The sequence below is a fragment of the Ictidomys tridecemlineatus genome, chromosome X, assembly GCF_052094955.1.
Source record: "Ictidomys tridecemlineatus isolate mIctTri1 chromosome X, mIctTri1.hap1, whole genome shotgun sequence".
NCBI classification, from domain to species: Eukaryota; Metazoa; Chordata; class Mammalia; order Rodentia; family Sciuridae; genus Ictidomys; species Ictidomys tridecemlineatus.
In genome coordinates, this window is record NC_135493.1 from 105,091,356 (window position 1) to 105,100,061 (window position 8,706).

Consider the following 8,706-nt stretch of genomic DNA (forward strand, 5'->3'; position numbering starts at 1 on the left):
ATCCTATTTAAATAAAAGTATCCCAGTTGCTCTAAAATCTAAAAATAATTTATACTTCTATTAGTATTATTTTGAACATTTACTAAATATATTTTTGGTGATTTTTCTTTAATATCATTTGGTACTAAATAATACTGTTTTAAAGTTTTGTAAAACTAATACTTTTTACTTAAATTACACCACATAGCTCTTTATTTTTATATTATTTATATTTTTACTATATTTTTATTTACTATGAAGAAACTAAGGATTTCCCTCTCCTGCAACAATTATAGTCACCATTTGAGTGAAAGAAAGAAGATTTTGACAAATCTCTCATTAGTTTGCAAATGAGATAGCTCTGGGCCAGTAAATGAGGTGAATGAGAACAATAACACACCCTAGAAGCATTCTTGCAGTAAATCTAGATCTGAAAAGAAACTCCATTGTTATCAACATGAGTAACTCTCTATGATGTACAGTTAACAAAAACCTTTCCCATTATTCTTTCCTGTTCTTATCACAATACTCTACATATTCAATAGCTGTGGCATTTAAAATATTATATCTGACATTTGAATCATAATTTTTCCTAGTTTATATTTACTTAACTATTTTGACTTCCCTATGAATAATCCATTTGTAATACAAAGAATGGAAAAACCAAAAGTTAGGTGGAGCTATTTTAATCTAAATTGTGTCTGAGAACACAGAAAATAAGTACCAATAAACTACTATTTTGAAAGTTAGAAGAAAAACCAGTTAGGGAGATAGACAAACACCAGTTTTGCAATATAATACTACTTGCTCATCAACTTTAGCATATAAGCCAGGAGCAACATGTGACCACATTTGTTCAGTGGGTTAGAGGAGGTGGTGGTTACAGAAACAGGAATTTCATGGAGAACATTGTAAGAAATTTTCTAATCCCCTTCAGGACCGAAACTCTGGAGCTCAGATTATCAATGGGGATTCAGATAATGGTAAAGTTGGCTGCCATGTGAATCAGGGGCAATTGGCTCTTCTTCACTATCCCTGGAAAGACTCATAGATTTTTGCTGATGACTTAATTCTTAGAATTTAAGCCATTTTATTCTATCTTAAAGGGAAGAATAGCACTTAATAGAAGATATTTCATAGGATCAGATATATCTATTGGATTTAAGGAACCGGATATTAAACACTAAACCTCTTAATTGGAGTCTAAAGTGACAAAGCATTAGAAATAAAGGAATAATTATCATCTTCCTCCCCAAGACATTGGTGAATCCTCAGAAACCCAAACTGCTATATTATTTTTGACCAAGTATTCAGTTGTCCATTTCTTACCCTCAACTTTTTGACAGAATTTTGGTTAGCCTTACCTCATTTCTATAAGCCCCCAAACTCTGATTGCTCTAAATCCTTAGCAAATACTAAATGGTGGAATGTGTTTACCATATCAACTTCTCTTAGGCATCAGCAAACCACAATGAGACACTTTATCATTTCTAAGGATGGCCTTAGGCCTTAGCCTAAGCAACTCCACTTTAAAACTCCATCTTAGGGCTGGGGTTGTGGCTCAGCAGTAGAGTGCTCACCAAGCACGTGTGAGGCCCTGGGTTTGATCCTCAGCACCCCATAAAAATAAATAAACTAAAGGTATTGTGTCCATCTACAACTAAAAAATAAATATTTAAAAACAAACAAGAACAACAACAACAACAAAAAACTCCATCTTAAAATAAACATGCAGTCTCACCGGGCAAGCCACAGAGCCATCCAATATGTCAATCAGGCATAGCCTGATAAAACAAGTCACTTTCTACAACCCTGATAAGAGCCAGAAGGGTATTAGGGTAGAAACCACCAGACCATATGCCCTCTCTAAGAATGAAAGATGTCACTAAGAAAGTTGGTAACAGCTGATAGGGACCCAAAGGGTGGGAAGAAGCTCTCAAAATTTATATAAATAATAGAGCAAAAGAACAAAGATTTATCCAGCTGACACTGATGCACACAAACCTGAGCACCTGATGAGGACCTGGACTGACATCCCAACTCTTCTCATCATCTTCCTGATCCTGTGTGTCATCCTCACTACTCTCAAACTGTACATTAGCCTCTTGACTGTGGTGAGAAAAGGACTTCAACTTATGACCAGGGGAATTCTCCATCAGTTCTTGACCAGATTGCTGTGGTTTGAGTGAGTGTACATCTGCTGGACTTAAGGCCTAAGACTCAAGACTTTATATCTGGTGCTTGTGCTTAGCATGCAGAGGGAATGTCTGTAATAGGTCTGTCACGAGTAAGTGTATTTGCAGTGCTTAGAAGTTAATATAGAATTGTTTGCTTTGAATTGATTGTCTACTGCAATGCCCAGCATTAAGGATTGTCATTCCTTGACTAAGAACATATAGAGTGAAATTGTATTAAGTGATTTCAAAAGGGCAGAAGCACATGGACATTCTTTATCTCTCCCCTCAATGGCAAATGTCACACATTTTGACTCCCTGATCCTTTATCCTTGCTTATCTAGCTTCCTCTTAAAGCATCATGCTTATCTATGCTTGTATCACCTTCACACTGTGAAAGAATAACCTTTCCATTTGATTTTGAGATGCAAATTTACTCCCTATTGCAATCCTCTTTCTTTTTAATCAAAGTGTCACCTTGGCATAGTCTGGAATTTTTGTATATACTATATGCTTCATGAACCTGAAAATGTTTGTGTGAGAAAGTGGGAAAAGCACAATCATGTTGGAGGTAATAAAAACACAACACAACATACTTTAAATAAAGGAAAAATTTATCAATTCATGTAAGAAGTGATTTTCTATTTCAGAAGTGATTTTGACTTAGAGGAAATATTCACAAAGATCAAATAACATTATCATAAAATAATCTTTCTCAATGTTTGACTGAATTCCTTTTTATTTACTTCTTAAGAAAACTCTTCCCATACAGAGGGCAAGTACATTCTTGAAAGATCCTGAAATGAAGACCTCTAAAGTGAAACAAAAAGAAAGTCTTGGTTGGTTGCTAGTAGGAGAGTCAGTCTAAAATGAGACTGCCCTGCCTTCTGGAAGTTAGCTGAGTTTTTCTTCTTGATGTTTTTATTAGTGCAATATGGTTACACATAATATTGGGGTTTATTCTGACATAATTATATATGCATGGAATATAAATTGCTCAAATATTTCTTCTTTTTCTCCCCTCCTCCATCCTCCCACTTCCCTTCTTCTACTCCATGGCTGATCTTCCTTCTATTCATTTATAGATTTTTTTCAGTGGTACTTTAAAGTTATAGATAAGGGTAAAATTCACTGTGGTATGTTCACTTATGTACATAACATAATTTAGTCAATTTTATTCCTCCCTTTTCCCATCCCTCTTCCCTCCTTATCTCTTTCTTCTACTACAATGATCTCCCTTCTGTTTCCATGAAATTCTTCCCTCACCCTTTTTTCCTTATTTTGCTCTATCTGATTCATATGAGAGAAAACATTTGTTTCTTTACTTTCTGAGTCTGGATTATTAAACTTAGTTTGATCTCCAGTTCCCATCCATTTACCAGCAAATGCCATAATTTCATTCTTCTTTATAGCTGAGTAAATCTCCATTGTTATATTACCACATTTGCTTTATCCATTCATCTGCACCTGGGCTGGTTCCATAACTTGGCTATTGTGAAATGTGCTTCTATAAACATTGATGTCCTTTGTATCACTAGAGTATGCAGATTTTAGTTCTTTAGGATAAATACCAAGGAGTGGGATAGCTGGATCATGTAGTGATTCCATTCCTTGTGTATTACAGACACTCAAGATGGTTAGAAGAAAAGGAATAGGGAGAAAATGTGATATACGGGGCAAAACAAAAATATAGTTGTCAATTATCTCACATATATGTTTTATAGATAAGCAAGTATGGGAATGTACATACTCCAGTTCAAATTTAGCAAGGAAAATGGACAGTATGAGAAAGAACGATTTTGTGTTTACTTGAAAGACTAGATGCTTTATACTAGGGGCTTAAGACTCTAAACAGTTTAATTAAAATGTTACATTTTTTTCCATGCAGCTTCAGAAAACTTTCTGTGAATGTTAGCTGTCACTGACTCACCTTGGTTCAAGTACTCATTTTGACCCAACCACAGTGGACTATGAGATACCGAAGTTTCAGCAACCAGATCAAAATCTAGTGCCCATCCTGAGGGAGTGGGTAGAGTCAACCTCACCTGAACCACAGCCTGAGAATGGGAAAAGAGAAGCTCTCTATTAACAACCTGGATGTTCACTGAAAAGGAAAAGAGAAGCCCTGACAGCTGTTATCTGCCAGATGGCTATCATGTTCTCTTGATAACCACAAACATAAATTCACAGAAGACCAACATCAAACAAGGTCAGTTTGAGTCCATGATAGAGTAAGACAAAAACACGACTACACCATAATCATGCTTGAGCACAGACAGATATAAGAAAATTATGAAAACCAAAAAGTTGTCCAACCTTTCCGCTCCTATAGCTTCTAAGTATGGCTGTTGCTTCTTTACCATTTAAATTTCTTCTTCATTTCTCACACTTCTTGAAAAAAAAATTATTAAGATATATAGTTACCACCTCTGTTTTCTAATAGGATGTAATCTAATCCAAACATTCTCTTCCTTGAAAATCTACCCAAAGCACCACAAGCCCCTCTTAACTGCCTTTTGTTGTTGATATGCCATAATCTTTTTTGTTTGGTATTCCTTATTATAGCAAGTAAAAACACAGATCTGTTTAAACTCTAGTAGTCTTTGGCTAGTGAGCATCGATATTGTTAATCTCCTGACTTAAGGAATCTTCACTTCTCTTTGGTGACTGCCCTTATGCACTGAAAAGACTAGAAAACCATATATTTATACTGAACAAGAAGTCTTAATATGACAGAACATGGATAGCCTTGTACTCATGACAGTATTCTGACACTACTGATATTCAGCTTCTGTTGTCATTTTCTTCAGCATCTAATGGTATAATTTCCAAAGAAATCCAGTATTCTCATTAATACAGGAACTTAAATGATGAAACATTGCTTTAGGTTATGTCAGAATAAGAAAGTAGTGGTAAGCAAAATTATTTTTCAAAGCTTTTTGAAATTCATTTCAAAAGAAAATTATTGTTTTACATTTACAAAGGCCATACTATAAAAAGTGATAAATAGGTAAATTTCACTGAAAACCTGAACATTTTGTTTACCAACTCACCTTCCCTTTGTCAGAGCTACCCAGAGATATCAACTGTCATACTGCTGTTTCTCAGAAATTCCAGGCATTATGCAGGCTGAACAGCTTTCCATACCCATGATATTTTCTTTCATATCTACTTGTACCTCTTCCTTCAGAATTTTCTGCTAAGGGGAGTGCAAATCTGGGCAAAAAGGTTAATGGCTGTTAATAACTAAATGTGTTTCCTTTTCAGAAGTAAAATGCTATCAGAGAAAATAACTCTTGGCCTCCCTTGCAAATGGCCTAAGTTTTAATTATTGTAATTCTATGTACATGCTTTGGTGGGAAAGTCATTTATTCTCTTGGAACCACAATTTTTTTTTTAATCTGAAAAAAGTAATCTTCATTCACTTAAGCACTTTCTAGGGGCTTTTGATGTTTTCAAGACCATGGGTAACCACTGGGTTCACAATAATGCCCTTTGAACTTGAGAATCTTACAGTTCTTTTGTTTTCACCTCACATTTCTTTTGTTCTTGCCTCAAAAAATTGTTATGAAGCTCAAATTAGACCATTTATATGAAAGCAATGGACAATTCTATGTTATCATTAGGACAGTAGCATGTTAAACTATTCCTTCACTGTGTCCAACCACAAGAACATATAAGAGTGGGCATTTCAGAAAAAGAAGTTGACTAAGGAGGGAGAAATATATGGTTAGAAGTAACTCTTTTGTTGGTTTTAAGTAAATTACAAGGATCTTAATATCCAAACTATACATTGTTTTCTCAGTAGTTTTACTCATTAATATATAAAGCAAAAAATTATTCTTTCCTTCCTGTCTATATTAATGTGCCTTATTCTTCCCTTCTAGTCTGCAACAACATTATGCTTTAAAGAAGGACAAATGAAATAAAATATAAACTGAAATTAGATTTCTATACTCTGCAACAAAATATCACCAACACAGCAACTTAATATAACATATATTTATTATCTAGCAGTTTCCATGGATCAGAAATCAGGGTCTCTGCTTAGGATCTCTCATAAGACTTCACTCAAGATGTTGGCTGGGCTATATTCTTTTGGGGGGGGGCTATATTCTTATCTGGAGGCCATACTGGGAAATAATCATCTTTGGAGCTCATGTAAGTTGTTGGCAGAATTAATTTCCTTGTACCTGTTGAACCTGGCTTTTGCTATTAATTGGAGGACAGGAGGACACTCTCAGGTCTTAGAGACTGCCCTCTAAGGGCTTTGCTAACATGGACACATGCTTCTTCAAGCCTACTTAGGGAGGATCTAGTTCCTTTTTAAGGGGTTTCATCTGATTAAATCAGTCACTCCATGGATAAGCTCCTTTATGATTAATTCAGTATGGTCTGTTTTGAAATCTTAATCATATCTATAAAATCCTTTCACCTTTGTCATATTATATGGCTATAGTGAGTTACAAATCCTGACCACACTCAAGGGGAGGGAATTACACAGGGCATGAAAAAAAAAAAAAACTCTAAATTTGATCCTACTTCAAGTCTAATGCAGTATAGCATTTCCTGAACTTCTCTTACATTTATTTTTGCTTTGTAAGTGGCTATAGGAAATAGAACTGCATTCCTTCAGCGAAGATAAGTAGTGCATACATGAAGTGGTTGGAGAAAATATAAGGGATATATTGGGGATACTAATAATGATAACACTTAACTATATTCCATATTCAAAGTATTCTACGTGAATTATTTCATTTTATCCACACAACCATATAAAGTAGGTACTATTAGTATATGAAGGAAAAATGAGGTAATTTGGAAGATCCCCTGGGAATATCTAGTAATATTTGTGCCCTCAGTGCTTAATGTGATTGCTCAATCCAGATTTGTTAAACATATACTCTGAAATATTCATGATTAGGGGCTAGGGATGTGGCTCAAGCGGTAGCGCGCTCGCCTGGCATGCCTGAGGCACGAGTTCGATCCTCAGCACCACCTACAAACAAAGATGTTGTGTCCACCGAAAACTAAAAAAAAAAAAAAAAATATATTAAAAAAATTCTCTCTCTCTCTTTCTCTCTCTCTCTCTCAAAAAAAAAATATTCATGATTAACATTTGGTGTCTACAATACTTATATACTTGTTGAATTAAAGCTTCTTGGCAAATTGTAATAAAAAAACAAGCTTGTTGTTAGGCATTCTGTTTCTAAACTTGACTCTGCCTTTTCGCTTGTTGAGAACTTGAGATAATGACCTCAAGTTACTGTATTATGATAATTTTCCTTTAAAATAAGGATTTGAGGACTGTGGATATAGCTCAATGGTAGAATTCCAGCTTAGCAGGCATAGGCTCTGGGTCCAATCCTCAGCACCTCAAAATAAAATAAAATATTTGAAGCTAGATCATTCATAAGGATCTTTCTATATTTAAGTAAAACACCTTCAAAATACATGAGAAATCTTTCGCACAGGATCTACCTAATAACCAAAAACATTTACAGAGATATTAACTGTATACTTTTATAGTAGAAATAATGCTAGGTGAATGGAGTTTATATTTGGGAAGGGGTTTGTTACAGGACATATCTAGGTTTGCATTCTAGCCCTGAAACCTATTAGTTGCAAGTGATTTTGCTTCTTTGAGCCTTAGTCTTCTCCCCTGTGAAACTGAAAAGTGAGAACTACCTTGCCAACTTGTTTTGAAAGTCAATTAAGATAACTTACATAAAGCAATGAGTATCATGTCTAGTGCTATGATATTGCTCACTTTCTCTTCTCATTTGACAAACAATAAATACAAAAGAACAATCTAAAACAATGCCAAATGAATTTTATCTTCATATAACAATTCAAACTTCAAAAGTATGACCTTCTGAAAATTTCATTTGGATATTTATAAACATATAACACCTTACAATAGATGTGTATATATGTGTACTTATATGGGGGGTATATATGCTATTGTGTGAATAAAGAAGTTCCCTTGTTAGCTGAATGAATCTTATAAGATGGGAGACTTAAATATAAAATGTCTCCCTTGGTGGTTATAAAGGAATGTCATGTACATTTCTGAATGTTCCATTATACACACTTTAATTGCAGTGGTATTTTAATTGCACAGTGATTGCAGTTTTATAAGCAAGACTTATAAAAATAGTCTATGTTATACTATATTGAATGAAGAATTTCAGCATTTAAGAAAATGATATAAATAAGAATTGTAAACTACATTAAGCTCTTTTTCTAAGGTGATTGCTCTTTAATTCCACCTTCACTGCCCATAGACTGAAAACAGTTGGAGAATGAACACTATAATTGACTAGCATGGGAGATTTTAACACTTACTTGCAGTGTTGAGGGAAATCAGTTTCTGCACATCTTCTGAACTAAGCTGAAATCTCTATCTAGAGCATTCCTATTAAGTGTCCATCTTATCAACCTTGCCTATATATGTTTAATTCTAATTTCTTTGTGGGATACCTTTGCTCATATAATCAAAATAAGCATGGATGTGTTATGATTTTAAGATCAGATATGTTTTTTTAATTGT